This window comes from Rhipicephalus microplus, chromosome 10 (genome assembly GCF_043290135.1).
Source record: "Rhipicephalus microplus isolate Deutch F79 chromosome 10, USDA_Rmic, whole genome shotgun sequence".
NCBI lineage: Eukaryota > Metazoa > Arthropoda > Arachnida > Ixodida > Ixodidae > Rhipicephalus > Rhipicephalus microplus.
The window spans coordinates 46,783,237-46,799,908 of NC_134709.1; the positions used below are offsets into that span (position 1 = coordinate 46,783,237).

A 16,672-nucleotide genomic window follows, 5' to 3' on the forward strand; every position below is an offset into this window, starting at 1 on the left:
TTTTACGGTTATAATTTTGTGGTATTTTTAAATATGGTAATTATTTCTAGTTTTAATTATCAAATAATGTTGCATTGTTTTACTGCTTTTTTTCTTTTCAATGGCTGTCTCAAATGACCACTGTTGTACACAAACTCATTTTGATATATTTTTAACAACTTCGTTATAATTACAAGTCATGTACACTGATTTGCTTTATTTTGTTGTATGCGGTGTATAGTGCATGCTGCTATAAAAGGCCTTCAGGCGCTTTCAAGCTGTTTGGAACAGGTTTTAGCCTGAAGGACCTCCAACAACTTGTAAAAAGTCACAGCAAGCTTTTCCGCAAAGGCGAAGCAATGAACGCGATATCAACAAATTGGAACGACACGCGCAGAATGGCAAGCAGACGTGCCCCACGTTTCCCACTCGCAAATGACGCACGAAACGTACTCACAGGTAGAGATGAACGCGAATAAGCGTCTCAGTTGTCACTTCGCCGTGTGTGAAAAGCGTGCTATTTTTTTCGCAAACTGACACTGCGCAACGATTGCAGTGACCTTTGTGCGCCCAGAAACTGCAACAGAATCGTTCCAGTGAAAGCCCAAATTTCAGCCAAGACGTAGAATTCTTTCTACCGTGACGTAAGGGCGCGCGAGTGAGTGTCCACCCTCTCCTCTCCATGGGGCATAGTACGCGTGAGAGATGAGAGCGCGCGCTGCCGCGTCGTGACGATGTGGCGACGTACACTCAATGCGCCATCTTGGTGGCAATGCTGAAAACACGATAGTTTTCTCCACGATGCCCGTTACCAGCGGTAAGTGGTAGATATAAATAGCGTGCCGTTTGCATAGTGAAGAACGTGCTTCTCTGGTGCTTAGTGATTAACGCCTCGAACTCATGTTTCAGAGGTCCCACGTTTGATTCCGCGCACAGGAGTCTTATTCTGGATGATTTTTCTTTCTAGCGTTTTCATATATATAGGTACGTATGCATATACGAGGAGTGAAGGCGACGCCCACGTCGACGTCTACGCCGGCGGTGAAATCCAGCCGAGAGTGTCTATATAATTGCTGTCGCGATAAACAATTGTTAAAAATAAAGATTTGGTTGGTTGATTAAAATAGAACTCACAGAAAAATTTTAAAGTGAGATAACTATTGAGATAGATTTGTAAACATCATCTACAAAATACCAACTGATAAAATAGCCTAAAACATAGATAATATCAACTTGAAATTGCATGTCGTGTCACCGCACGTGGAACACACTTTTGGTTTTCGTGTAAACCAAGCGCCACTTGCGTCGCGACTTTGCGTTAGCTCCCGCGATTTTTGCGAGAGCTCTCTCTTAGAAAATATTTGCAAACGTAAAAAGAAGGCAGGCTTGAAAAGAAGTTCAAAAGTCGTTATAGACGGTTTTCCGCAGTGTTGAGCGGGCGCTGCCATGTTTGAACACCTGATCTAATGGCCTTTTTCTTTCCACGTCTTCACCGTCGCAGATGGCCGGCTGATTCACCGCGGTCGATCCCGTGTTAAAGGCCAGCAAAGCGGGCGCAGCGCGTTCTACGCACCGTGCTTTTCTCTTTTCAAGACGACAGTCCTTCTTGGGGACATTCGAAAAAAAAATTTGATCTGTCTGTCTGTCTGTCCACCCTTAACCGTACCGGACACTTTAAACGGCACCAGCGGATATCCCAAACAGGCGACCCCATCCGCAGCGCCCACCAATGTTGCTCAAGATTCAGCGTTCATACTTGTGCCATTGTTGTGCCAAAAAGCAATTATCGCGCATACTTCAGACACCATAACAACACGTATGTATTCTGTATGTCCGTCTTTTACTAGAGAAAGCCAACATAAGTTATTCTAAGGACAGTAGCGTTTATCACACGGCGCTGACGAAAAGGGAAGTGTTTCCAACGCTTTGCTAAGACGACACTGTGGTGGCACCTAACCATTGCTTTGCGTTCTACACCTTATCACCTCTGAGAGGAGCGTGCGCACCCGCCTCAGAGGTGATAAGGTCATAAGTAGCGCGTCCATCTCAGAGCCGCGCGTTTCGTTTTCGAAGAAAACTGCCAGATAGCGGTCATGTCTCACGCGTTACGTGACTTGGTGCGCCCATTCACCTCCGCTGCATGCTCGAGGCACTCTAGCGCAGCGCCTCCAGAATACCATTCACTGATTTTCTTGTACAAGAACATCAAATAAACGTTTTCCTCAATCTCTCTAGGCGCAACACTATCGTCTTTCAACGACATTTGCAGATTAACATGCAGATAAGGGGCCGATGTTTCATTTTCTTTTTTATCTTTTAGGCACTGCGCCGTGTCGCCTTATAGCTGACAGAAATTAGGTGCCCTTTTTCTTCTTCAAGAATCACTGCCACCACCGTTTTTCGCTGTAGGCTGCAGGGCAACGTCTGCCCCAAGCCCCATCGCAGCCGTGCAGCCGAGGAGAAGGCCAAGGCGCTTTGGTGTGGTGGCGCCATCTAGTTTTGCATAGACAAACTAGCTGTGGGAACGGTCTATATATGCCTCGGCAGCGCATTTTTGGAAGGCCATGCATAGAGAGAGCCTATATACGTTGAAAAGAGTTGTGGACGCTTACTCATGTGCACAGTGTTTCTCGCGTTCATGTAGCGACCTATGTTCACTCGAAAACCGCTCTGGACGCCGCTACAATCGGCACGAAAACTACGACTAGGTAGTATTGTCACGTTTCTGACGACAACATTGCTTTATTGGGCCCGTTGGGTGACTAGCACAGAAGCGGCTCAGGCAGAGCTTCTTCGTGTTCTCCCACTTGTGGTTTTCAAACGGACAATGTACCATTGGTATACTAACTGAAAGGCTGCACGCGATGCTTGTACAGAAAAAAGAATGCATACACACGCACATGTAAAGGACCAAAAGGGGAGTACCAGTTCCGGCCGCGAAAATGAGGAGATTGTGTCAAAACTTGCGCCAAGCGAAAAAAAAACCGCAAGAATACAGAACAAAAACATCACCAACGAAAAGTCACTGCCCGTTGTAACATGCGGAAGCACAAGGGCTACTGTGTGAATCATGACTTCAGCCTGGCATTTATGGACGGTTTCGGGGTTGAAGCTGGCGACGAGAGAAACTGAACTGTCCGGAAATACCTCGTGGGTGAGGTTTGTGACACGTTTGAGATCCTTGCACGGTCCAAAATGACGTCTTGGACGTTTTTAAACCTGGTCGCCAGACGGAGATCCACAACCACCCTTGGTCATCAGGGGGGTGGTCGACGTTTCGATGGTGGGGGTCGTAACGCCACGTGCCTGCATGTTGTTGGTGACTGGTGTTCATGCGGGCTAGCTGACGAGCTTATTCGGCGTACTGAGTGTGTTGATCAGCGTCTGGAGCAAGTTCATCGCTATTGTCGCACGGAAGCCATGAACATCGAGCATGGTTCGTTCGGACGTTGCGTCCGTAAACAAGGGTGAAAGGCGAAGATCGCGTTGTTTGTTGCGTTGCCATATTGTACGCCAATGTGATGAATGAAAGAATACAGTCCCAGGTTTTGTGTTGTACGTCCACGCACATTAATAGCATGTCTTCTGTGGTCTTTTTAAGCCTCTCTGTTAGCTCATTGGTTTGTGGGTGATATGCTGCCTATTTTTTGATGGCTTGTGCTGCTCAGTTTCAAAATGTCCTCCATCATTTGTGCTGCAAACGACGAACGTCTGGGATCACGCATGACGGAGCATCATGCCATAGCATGCTTCCGTGCACGAAGAACATCGTGACTTCAGGAGCAGCGTAATGCGCTAACGTTTTTCTTTCGGCCGCCGAAAGAAAAACGAAAGAAAAACAAATAAATTACAGTTGCGACAGATCATATCACTCGTTATGATAACGAGTGATATGATCTGTCACAACTGTAATTTATTTGTTACCGTAGGAGGACAAATGGAAGGGTCCTAAAACGTGCATTCCCACGAGGTTGAACGGTGGCCGTGGTGGTGCGATCGGTTGGAGCAGACCAGCGGGTCTCACAGGTGGAGTTTCGCGGCGCTGGCAATCGGGAAAGTCGTTAACAGAGCGATGTATGCTATAGCTGTTTTGGCGGTGGCTTTCTCTGTGAACAGGGGTGTGCACGGGTACGGGGCTTGTGTTCCGGTGACTTGGCGGGCTCTTGTGCACCGGTTGAACCGTGAGGCGTTGTACCCAGCACCTCCATCAATCATGCCATGTTTACGACGACAACTTCACTTTATTGGGCTCGTTGGGTGACTAACCAAGAGTAGAGTCGAGTAGAGCCTTGGACAATGACACAAGCCCACGCCTGATGATTCTTAAGAGCCGGGAAGTTTAATGTCGTCTAGTTAAAAGTGAAAGAAGTAGTAACGTAACAAATTTGCAAAAACTAGCAACATATGAGTAAAAACTAGCCAAGAAGAGGCTCAGGTAGAACTTCTTCGTCTTCTCACACTCGTAGTTCTCCCACGAGTGGACCATGTAGCATTAAAAACCATCTCTACGCAATTAACCATGGCGTGCTCCTGTAAACGAGCCTTCTAGCAGTTTTAAGTGGCTAATTATAAACTTATTAAAAACAAGATGAAACGTTTTGGCATCTGTTGTTTTCACTACATTCGCCCGTTCCGAACGGCCGCGCAGCTGTGCCACTCATGCATTTGCGCTTGTCGCAAAATGAAGCTTCGTAGCAATAATGCGGTTGCGGGCGCGGTAGCTGTCGCGAGGTTCGAGCAGTTTAATAAATACAACAGAAAACTAGTAGCAGCGGAATATAAAAATTTAGGACGTCACACTGCGATTGCACGTGGGGATTCACGGCTGGATATACGCCAGGTGTGTGTACGCAACAACAATGGCCGTATGTAGGTCGCTGTGTGACATTCATAAATCGTTCGGCTGCTCACATGAACGTCCTTGAGAGCTTCCGGTTAGGCCCGTTGGCGGTAACTGCTCGCTTTGGTAGAGAATAATGACAACGGTCGCGGCCTTCATATTTTGCCGGAATACAACTTCACGTATTTTCTTTACTTTGTGATTGGAGCTAATTACGATTGCATGAGGCCATATGTGCCGCAATATCAGCAAACAAATATCAGGCATATTTGTACTTAAGCCATGCTGTGAAAGTTTTTGGGCATACCAAACCAACATGAAAGCGAGGTTAAGTTTTGGTGTTGTTTATGTTTGATTCAATGTGGAAGTTCAATGCCGCCGTGGTGCAACCGAAAGCCTTTCACAAAGCTTTCACGTCATCTGCCTCCGAATCAGGTAGTCAAATATTAGAGTAATTAAAAAAATGACCTAAAAAAATGGGTCCTTTTTGTCTCTGCATCATCAAACAAAACCTGCCGCATTTCTATGCTCGTTAATGATGATCGGTATAGTCGGAATTTGATCACAGTTATTTCTACAATTTTACAGATAAAAAAACGTGCGTTAAGTTCAGAGGAACCTAGTATAATTTTGAAGTAGCTCAAAAATATTTATTCGAATATAGTTTGCCAAGTAAAGGAAGCAAATTGTAGAAAATCAGCGGGCTATTTTCTGAAGCTCTTGTTGTCCACCGATGCTATCAAGGCACATCGGTGAACAAAACCGGATGTCATCAAGGGCCTGTGTTTGTCAACAATGAAAGAGTCTATACTTCTTGTCTGTTAGTTCTCATTATTATTTTGATGAACAAAAAAAACGAACCTTTAAAATCTACATTTTTTCATTCATAGCGAGGGCCTCATTTAGACAGACTTCCAAGTGATTTGTTCATGAGGTGGGAGGGCGGTATTTCTTTAACACGGCTGGCGATAAATATGTTCACTACTACTAGTCGAAGTTTTATGCAAAATATACTTGCATACGCCCCTGAATAAGTCATTCCCTAAACATGCCCGTTTTTATGAGAGAGGAAAGACGTACGGTAAAAAAGAATTAGCCACGAATCAGCGTGCTTCACTGCAAACATAGCCGAAATACGATAGTCGTCTGTCTCGAGGCGCTGCGTTAGATACAGACGACATCTGGCGCGAATGTCAGGAAACAAAAACTTTTGTAGAACGCAGAGCCACGGGCGGGTGGCAGCACCGTATCGTCTCAGCGAAGCGCAGGGAACAGCCGCGTTGCCGTGCATAGCGTCGCATAGTCAGCGAAGCGTAAGAAACAATATGGTCCTTAGAGTTACGTATCTATGGCATTCGTAGTAAAGGAGCACACTCCCTAATACTTGAGTATTTATGTTGCACCACAGATGCTGCTTTTAAATGCTAATGAATTTCTTAGTTGGGCTATCTCAGGCGTCCGTCGGGATCCGTCCACCACCCTCTCCGAGCAACAGCTGCGGACGCATGCATCCCTAGTAACCTCCTAAATGAGATTGCTTTCTCCAAAATGCCGGCGCCCCACCATGCTGGTCTAGTGGCTAAGGTAATCTACTGCTGACTCACAGGTCGCGGGATCGAGTCCCTGCTGCGGCGGCTGCATTATCGATGAAGACGGAAATGCTGTAGGCCCGTGTGCCCAGATTTGGGTGCACGTTAAAGAACCTCAGGTGGTCGTAATTTCCGGAGCCCTCCACTACGGTGTCTCTCATAATCAAATGGTGATTTTGGGACGTTAAACCCCACATATCAATACCAATCCAAAATGCCGGTGCTTTCTCCTAAATGGTTGCTCTCTCCTAAATGCCGCTTTCTCCTAAATGCTGATGATAAGACGACAATCTACCTCATGTCGCATCCACCGAGCAGGAATTAGAAGACAGGCGATCGCGATAATGCCTCCTAAACAAAAGAAGGTTCCGAATGCTTTTATCGTTGCTGTTATCGGGCGCTGGAATTTCACAATCAGAACTCGAACGGACGAGCAGCCGGGTTCTGCGCAGCCTGACTGAGGTGCTGGTAATTATATGATCTCAGTAAGTACCTGTTTTTTAATACATTATTTGTTGATTTTGCGTTCCGCACCACAATACGAATGTATATGATGCCGTAGTGGAGGGCTTCAGAAATTTGAACCATCTAGTGTTTTTCGACGTTCATTGACATGGATCTCTATAGCATTTCGCGTCCCTCAAAATGCGACTGCCATCGCCGGGATGGAAGCAGCGGCTTCTGTCTCAGAAACCGAGCCCCATATGGTTAACCGAAGCTTAATAGTTACAGAACCGTTCTTTCTGTGAGAGAGGTTTTAAACTTGCGAAAAGAAAGAAAATACTTTTTTGAAGGATACGACTCAAGCAGAACGTATAGAGATAACTTGAATTGTACTGTAAAAAAACCCTGCTGTGCGATAACAAAAAAAGTATCATTGCATACAGTGCGAGCAGGCGCGCGCCACGCGCAGAGAGTGATTAAAGAAATGGAGGAGTTCACGGTGCATCCGGTGGTCATAATATTTCTAATCGACTCAACTATTGTTTCCTTGTTTATCAGTGAAAATTTACTACGCCGTGCCATAAAAACAGCTCAGCCCTGAACTTCCCGTATTTTAAAACTGACGATACTTAAAACTGACTAAACCAACCAGATAAACCAGAATTCTGCGAGTTAAAAAAAAAGTTTTACGAAAGCCACCACGGCCAAACCTACACTTTTATCCGGGACGCAGCTCTACCGAGCTACCACTAGTATTTTCACACGGTACTGAAGCTAAGTAAAACAACTATTTCAGTCATATTATATCTTGCAACAATATATCTCATACCCCAATTACCACACATCAAATATTGGAAGAGTACTCGGTAAGCGAAATTCAACTAGCTCCGCTTCGAGAACACTGATTCAACGCCGAAGCTATAGTGAGGCTACCGAATTTCTTTGTTTCGCAGGTTTTTCACTTGTCTACTATCGCTGTTTTTTATTAAACTCTCTTTGTTAAAACTTGAGTTAGTAGTGTATTTACCGCTCTTTGTGACTACGATGTATGACGTGGCAGTACTGACGGTACGTACAATAACGCGCACGCCCTTTTTCGGACAAACTGTCACCTAATTACTATTTACTGGAAGTTGTGCCTAGTAAGATATACGCGATTTCTTTGGGAAATACACGTTCATGACTGTGATGATGAAAGTTTTGTGATAGGCTACGGAGATTTGTGTGTGCACATGCCCGCCTGTTCGGACAACTGCAGCCTTCATTTTTTAGTGGACCAGGTTGTGGTAGTAGGATCTACGCAATTAATGTTGTGCAGAATCATTGATGATGATTAACTGCGTTACCACGGACCCCGGACATAAAACGCTCGACTAAGAAGAGCTTATCAATAAATAAACAGGTATATTTTATCTTTTTGTGTTGTATGTACGTCCAGTTCGCCGCGTAACTTCTACGAGCCTACTCATTACGGGTTTTGGACTCTCAAAGGGGCCCTGCAACAGTTGTTTAAGTTGCCATGACACAGATTCACTAAAATAGCTTATTGCCTGTCGAATTTACAGACGCAAACCATGTTAGAATCCGACCAGTCTCGGCGAATTTATCGGACGCTGCGATTCCATTTTCTCTTCTTCCGTCCCGACGTTATAAGCAGAGAGGAATGACATGTGGGACAAAGGCACGGCACGCGTGCCTCCTGACCTTGTGTATTTTTTCTCTATTTGTCTTTCTTTTGAAACGCACGTCTCTTCATTGTGATCACGCACACACGAGTGGCCACGTCATGGCTTCCCGTGGTGGCCCTAGTAACTCCGAATCACGCCATGTTCAAATCAGTCAGCCTGCGACGGAGTGATTGTCGAGTATATTCGCAACTCCATAAAATTCTTCAACGTTTTGGCATCACTGGTCGTAAAAACAAAGATGGTTGCGTTTAATAGGGTCCACACGGCACTTTCACTTGGAGCTGCGCTGTAGATTCTCGATCGTGGCGTCGCATCACGTTGCTTCGTCGTCAGTGAAAGGGTGCTGACAGCCGGCCACCTTATTCTTATCGGTATGAAGGGTTTCACTGCAGAAACAGCGGGAACAGTTGCACAAGGAGTGCGAGAGAGAGAGTGAGAGAAGCAGAAGGAAAACCTAGCAATATAAGTAGAAGCAGAGAGTAAAAGAAACAAAGAAAGGGATGAAACTGTAATAAAGATAAATAAAGAGAGAAAGATATAGATATATATGTTGCCATATTCTCTGCTCTTGAAAGTTTTGTTATTGCCACTTTTCACTGTCAGTAATTCTCAGCGCAAACTGCGCCTGCAGTGTACGAGAAGCTTCGGGACTGCAGCAAATCATTTTGTTAAGATTACGCCCACTTCACAGATATTACAGACTATTCTGCAACCTACGTGGCCGCTAGCTATAACGCTAGAATTTTCGATGGTACTTGTGTAATTGCCGACGCATTCACCACTTGTCAGTTGATCGACAGCCGATGCTATTTTCTCCGCTATCAGTGTCAGCGTATTGCTGTAATCTGTCTTTACTTTTACGTGGCCACAAGTTCGGCTGAATAAACAATTAAGGTGGAACATCCAGTCTGCTTCCTTCGTTCACGTCATGACCCCATGACACCTGGTGATTGTGGTTTCAGGTGTTTCAGGTGTTTTTATTTTTGGGCATAACGCATACAGGGTTTGCCCGCGAGGTAAGGCAAAAGGAGGACTTAAACCCCGTGACTAGGCCGTACCTCGGTGGGGCAGCAGAGACAGCGGATTCGAAAGCTGCAATTTCACTAGAACACAATACGTCAACATGAACATAATCACTAGTACAATAAGAACATGATCGCTAACTACAGTAAGAACGTAATGACATTGATATAGTAACAGCAAGAACATAATCACTAAGCAACAAGAACATAACAATGCAGTGACCAGTAATGCTTACTTACAGTAACACTTAATACCAATGCTAATGCAGTAACCAAAGATATTAACATTTACACAACACATCCAATTCCGAAGCAAGAAACATGTTCATTATTGACTGTTTAAATTCATGAATTGTTTTACAACTTCTGGCTATTTTAACAACATTAGGATACATATTACATAAAGACATAGTTTCATACTCAATGGTTTGCATACCATAGTTTGTCCTGGCTTTCTTCATTACTATTGATGTGCGGCGTAAACTGTACCCTGTGTCTCGACTGAGGTACCGGTTTGAAAATGTCTCAAAGTTGCTGGAAACTTCTTTAAACAGCCGAATGCAAATCTTCGATCTGTAAGAGTTTCTAATGTCAAGGATATTGTAGCGCATCATTAATTTAGAAGACCCTATGTATTGATTTGAAGAGTTAAGCAAACGAACAGCTCGACGCTGTAGTACTGCTAGTTTTTCTATGTCGGTTTTGTTTCCGTTCCCCCATACTAATAAGCCATAGCTAATATGCGAATGTACAAGTGAAAAGTACAGTTGTCTGACGAACTTGACAGGCAGATAGCATCGGATTCGTCGTAGTAGACCAACAGAGCGTGCTACCTTGGAGCGGACCTTATTTAGGTGCTCTGACCAGCTTAAATTTTTATGAAACATAACACCTAGAAATGAATGGCTTGTCACGTGCTCTAGTTGCGATTCACAGTATAAAAGTTTTACATTGTAGCTTGTTTCCTTATTCTTAGAACAAAAAACCGTAAACTTTGTTTTCTTCGCGTTTAGGTTAAGCTGATTTACATATATCCATTAGTGAAGTTCTTTTAACCAAGAATTTGCAGTAACTTTTAGTTCCTGAAGGTCAGCACCATAAAAAAACACATTAGTGTCATTCGCGTACATGATCATTTCATCTGTGAGTGGAATGTTTGCTATATCATTTATATACGCGATAAACAATAATGGCCCTGAAATTGAACCTTGTGGTACCCCATATTTAATCGAGCTTTTGTCTGAGCTGTAATCCTGCAGGGAAGTATACTGCAATCGAGGATCAAGGTAACTATACTCATAAGTTCTAAGGCTGCGCCGCGAATGCCATATCGTAAAGCTTGTTAAGCAATATTTCATGGTTTATAGAATCGTAGGCCTTTCGAAAGTCTAAAAATATACCAATGGTGAGTTTTTTTTCAATATACTTATTATTGTATCTCTGATTCATTATAAAGCCATTTCGGCTGACTTATTCTTTCTAAAGCCATATTGTTTATCCGAAATAATACCTTTATCCAGTCGAAAGCTATTAAGGCGCTTATATATAATACGCTCAGCTATTTTTGAAAATAGTGGGAGTACTGAAATCGGTCTGTAGTTGTTTAAGTCATTGTGATTCCCACCCTTAAAGATTACTGCAACACGAGCTAGCTTCATTTTTTCAGGAAAAATACCAGTGGACAGTATACTGTTGCAAATATGTTCCAATAAACCGCATATTATGTGAGCAACTGCTTTAATAGGTTGAGCTTTGATGCCATCCTCTCCAGCGTCTGACTTGTTACTCAAGGAATTAATAATGGAAAAAATCTCACTTTGAGATGTAGGCGTAAGAAATATGGTCTCGCTGACACGATTACCAATGTAACTTTCATAATTTCGATTTTGAGAAAAACCAAATATAGAGGTTGGAGCACCAGCATTGATAAAATCGTTATTAAACAGATGAGCTGCATTATTACCGCAGTACTTAACATCATTTACAACAATCTCTGACGGCACATTTTGCGAACAGGAACCTATTAGCTCGCGGTATATGTTCCACATTCTACGACCATCACTCATGGAAGTATCAAATTTACGCGTATAGTCATCAGATTTTGCTTTCTTCAGATCACTGTTGAGTTTGTTTCGGACTTGTTTGAATTCTTTTAATATGTTGGGGTCTCTTGTCTTTAAGAAGTGACTGAATAATTTGTCTCTGTGTTGAATCCGTTTATAAAGTTCATGATTTACCCATTCCTTTCTAACTCTTTTAGGCCTGACCACAGGGGAGAAAGGAAATGCTACATTGTATATTTCTTTCACTTTGGACACAAATAGATCATACGATGCTGAGGGATTTCCTTCAGCATAAACATCAGACCAATCTGCATTGGAAAGTAACGTTTGAAATAGCTGTATACTTCGACTATTTAAAACACGCTTGAAGTTGTGATTTCTATCAATGCGCATAGAGAATGGCAATCCAGCAAATATCGGCAAATGATCACTTATGCCAGAGCTTAGCACTGCAGAACATGTTTCGTTTTTTGTGGAAGAAGGAAAACATAAATCAATCAATGTTTTTGAACTCGGGGTTATCCGCGTATGAAGTTCTATAAGGTTTTCACAACTATTTGTTAACATAGTTTCAATAAGTTGGATACTTTCATTATTTTTTGAAAGTAAGTCAACATTGAAATCACCAACAATATACTAATGGAATTTCTTCATGTTAGCAAGTTAAAGCACTGAGTACATATAATGAAGTAATCTTGTTAGCGCATCTTGCGGGGGGCGGTAGACAGCAACAATCAGAATGTTTCTAGAAACTACAGCAACACATTCAAAATCATCGGTCACACACGTAAATTCAGGCAAGATTTCGCAACCATGGCATTCACGAGCATACAGAGAAACGCCACCGCCTCGTTTTCTGGAACGATAAACTGAAATGTGCTTATAACCCGAAAAATGTATGACGTCATGCTCAGCCGCGTACCACGTCTCTGAAAAAGCTAGGAAGTCAAAGCAACAATTTAGTTGCGATTGGTATGTCTCCATGTCAACTTGCTTATTTCTTAAACTTTGCGTATTCACATGGAACAGTGTAAGCCCTTTGTCACAAAAACAGCTATTCTTCGCTACCAAGTTGTTAAAAGATGCAGCACTGTGATAAGATTCCATATTTGTGGAAGTTGGCGGCGTTTTATAATCTTAAACAATTTTTTCTAAGTCACTTTCCGTGGCCAGCCTTATTGCGTTCGCATTGGGCTGCTTGCGCACAAAGATAGTTCCCTTTGAACTCCAAACGAATTGATAGTTCAATTCCCTTGCCCGGTTTTTCGCAAGCCATAGTAACCGCTTGTTTGTAGGAGTCAGGTTATCAAAGAATTTATTACCTTGTGGTTTGCTCCCGAGATTTTTCTTCTTTTAGAACCACGCAGTTTGTAATGTTCTTGTGGCAAAGTGCACAAGAACGACAGGGTCCCTACCCTCTTTTGCACGCAGACGGTGCATTCCGTCAATATCGTTTTCAGATAGTGACGGCAGGTCAAGCTAAGCGGCAATCTTATTTATTTTTGTTAGCAGGTTCTCTCCTTCTCGTTGAGCCAGACCATGAATTTCCATGTTCCGTCTGCGGCTGTACTGTTCTAGAGCGTCCATTTGTTCTTTTAATTTTGAAAGCACTGTCACATCTTGCGACTGTTCAACAGCCTCTATTCGGTGGCGTAATTCACCGATACCTTGTTCCTGCCGATTTACAGCATCTTTAAGGTGATTGTAGGTATCAGACAAATGCTGCACTGACCTTTCGATGTTCTGCACAGTTTCTTGCAAGCACATCAGTTTATCTAACTTTGCTTCTAGTGCTTGATTTGCGACAGCTTTTTGTTTATTTCAGCAAGCTCAGTTTGAAGGTTCACAGAGTGGCCTGCTGTGTCAGTGTTCCCTTGAGCAATCTTACATGTAGGACATCTAAGCGACTTTTTAGTCGCATCTTTCATCGTCTTAAACGACCTAGCTGTGATGCTGCTACATTTCCCGATGTGGAAGTCACCGCTGCAGTCGACACATCGCATGATGACACCATCATCACTAAACGCTGTTTTACAAAAAGAACAAGCCTTTGCAGTCAATTTCGCTCGAGGGAACTGATACACATGTGAAGACAATTTAAACAGTTTTCAGGACAGCAGCAGCAGCGGAAGTGGTGAGTGATAAATAAGAATGCCAAAATAATATTGCAGACACTTTTCACTAACCTGCAAGAATATCAGGCGTGCGTTTAGATGGAATCCACCCACGCCAACCGCTACCGCTGCTGCCCGAGTGAGCTCGTTGGCCAGATGTCGAACCTTTTGTAGGCTCCGTCAGTGGTAAGGTCACGTGTCTCGGTAAGGGTCACGTGCCTCGGCGATCCGTAGTGGCAGCAGTTTGTTGCGAACCAATTTGATTCGTTAGCGCAAAATCGTCCAGCGATAATTGTCTGCAAGAATATCAGGCGTGCGTTTAGATGGGATCAACCCACGCCAACCGCTACCGCTCCTGCCCGAATGGCTAGCTCACTGATTTCCGGCCTATGTACAGAACGCCCCCCTCCAGCTGTGAGCAGAGCCCACAGCGTGAAGAGGACGTTGAAGGCAACCTCGATCAGTGAGCTAGCCACAGGCAGTGAGGGCTACATTGAGAGTACGAGGCTCTACCCGTTAATATTCGCAAGCCCTAGACGACCACCGCTACAGCGACTACTATGACAGCCCCTGTGCCAATGCCCACCACGGTCGTAATCCAGCAAGCAGAGCACCACGGTCGTAATGCAGCAAGCTGACCTTCCATGGATCATCATGTGAAGAAGCGGAGACCTGGCTGGAGGCGTATTACCAAGTAGCCGCCTTAAACCAATGGGACTTGGAAGAAAGGCTGCGTCACGCCTATTTTTATCTGGAAGACGTGGCGAGGACATGGTGCGAGAACCACAAGTCGTCACTTCAAACCTGGGAACTTTTCTGTGGCACATTCCTCGAGACAGCCACGAGCGTCACCCTAAAAGAAAGGGCGCCGCTTCTTTGATGGAAAGACAGGCGCAGCTTTCGAACGAAATCAACAAAATCTTTGCAGAAGAGATGATTCGTCTTTTCCGACTCACCGACCCTGACATGACCAAGGAAAGGAAGGTGCGTTTAGTCATGCGAGGGGCAAAGCAAGACTTGTTCGCTGGACTAGTGCGGAAACCACCCAAAATAGTTCAAGAGTTTGTCTCGGAGGCTACGAAAATCGAGAAACCCTGGAATGAGTGCCTGCCAGTACGATCGCCGATCGATGCAAGACAGCGCAGCTGTTCACACGCCCTCAACTCTGGCGACCTACGAGAAACGATCCGACCGATCGTGCGGGAGGAGCTATAGAATCTGCTGCCTTCATCGTAGGCTCAAGCGGACGCGATTGCCGACATCGTCCGCGAAGAACTTGGCAATCACTTGTAGTTTCCGAAGCACCGCATGCAGCCTCAGCCGCAAGTGATGAGCTACGCCGCTGCGGCCCGACGCTACGTCCCCCATCCGCACACACATTAACGCACCACTCCGCCGAATTTCTATCGCCAGACGCCGGATCCGGACAGCTGGAGGTCATTTAGTACCAGCCGTAATCTGCACAGCGAGTGTCTCTATTAACAACCAGATTTACCCCACAGGCTTTGTAGTCCTACAACGTTGCTGCAGAGACATGATTGTTGGTATGGAAGTATTAGGCCTCACGGTGCAGTGACCAACTTCATATCAAAGTTCATAACGCTATCGACAGAAAAAGCACTGCCGGCGCACGCCACCAGGAAAACACGCCTAAAGTGTGCTGGAAGGACAAGTCACAATTCCCCTTGCCTCAGCGTCAGCATTTCCGTCGGCACACAGATATAAACAAATATGCAAGGCGTCATTGAAGGCGACCAGTACCTGTTGATCAACAGCGAGATTTGTTTCGCCAGAGGAATAGCCAAGCTGCTAGAAAGGAAAGCTATAGTGACGCTTTCGAACTTCAGCAATGAATTCAAGCACGTGAGCAAAGACACCATGGTTGCCTACATTGAAGACATGGTGAAAGCCAGCAACGCTTTCACCCTCGTCGAGTATACTGAAGCTGCTACGACAACCCAAGCTTGTCAACTAGCTTTTGACGTTAACGCAAGCCTTCCGACGCACAAGCAAGGACAGCTCAGAAGTCTGCTCTGACAATACAAGGAGTCTTTTTATCGTGCCGAACATTCGACAAACCCCAGTCACAAAACATCGCATTCTAACAGAAGAGAGTGCCAGGCCACTCCGAAAAGCTCGTACAGAGTGCCGACGCGAGAACGTGACGCCATAACGAAGGAAGTCGACGTAATACTATGCGACGACATTATCCAGCCTTCAAAGAGTCTATCGTCATTCCCTATCGTGTTAGTCAAGAAGATGGACGCAACCCTACGTTTTGCACTGAATATCGCGGCCTGAAGAATGTCACGAAGAAGGATGTGTATCCTCTCCCCCGGAGAGACGATACCTTGGATCGACTTCACAATGCGAGGTACTTTTCTTCGATGGTCCTCAAGATCGCCTATTAGCAGATTCAAGTCGATGAGAGAGACTGAGAAAAAAACTGCCTTCAATACACCGGACGGCCTGTTTCAGTTCAATGTCACGCCCTTTGGTCTTTGCTCGGCACCCGCGACTTTCCAACGCGTCATGGATTCAGTACTGGCCGGCTTGAAGTGGCAGACTTGTCTTGCATGCCTGGACGACGTCATGGTGTTTTCCTCAAACTTAGACGCACACTTCAGGCGCCTTGAAGCTGTGCTGCAAACAATCAAGAACTCCGGACTCACCATGGTGCCAGAAAAGTGCCACTTTGCATGTGAAACGCTCTTGTTCCTGGGCCACGTCATCAGCACATCTGGCGTTCGCTCCGACCCACAGAAAACTGCTTCTATCGCCTTCTTCCCAACCCCAGAATCGTTCATTAGAGGCAGTGGTGATCCTTACTCAAAAGCACTCATTCGCGACAATTTATGTAAAAGGTATGCAGACACAGGCAGCGCTGCTGTGCAGAAAGACCCCACTGGCAGAAACTTCTTGCCAACCAGCAT

General features: G+C 44.8%; 1 protein-coding gene across 1 annotated transcript in view; it reads left to right on the top strand.

Moving 5' to 3' along the window:
- Positions 1-6,828: 6,828 nt before the first annotated feature.
- The window catches only part of LOC142774713 (lysosomal protective protein-like), a 29,319-nt gene continuing 19,475 nt past the window's right edge, over positions 6,829-16,672 (top strand). Inside the window, exon 1 of the mRNA XM_075875616.1 lies at positions 6,829-6,893. The gene's annotated coding sequence lies outside the window, so the exon portion shown is untranslated. The remainder of the gene's footprint in view (positions 6,894-16,672) is intronic.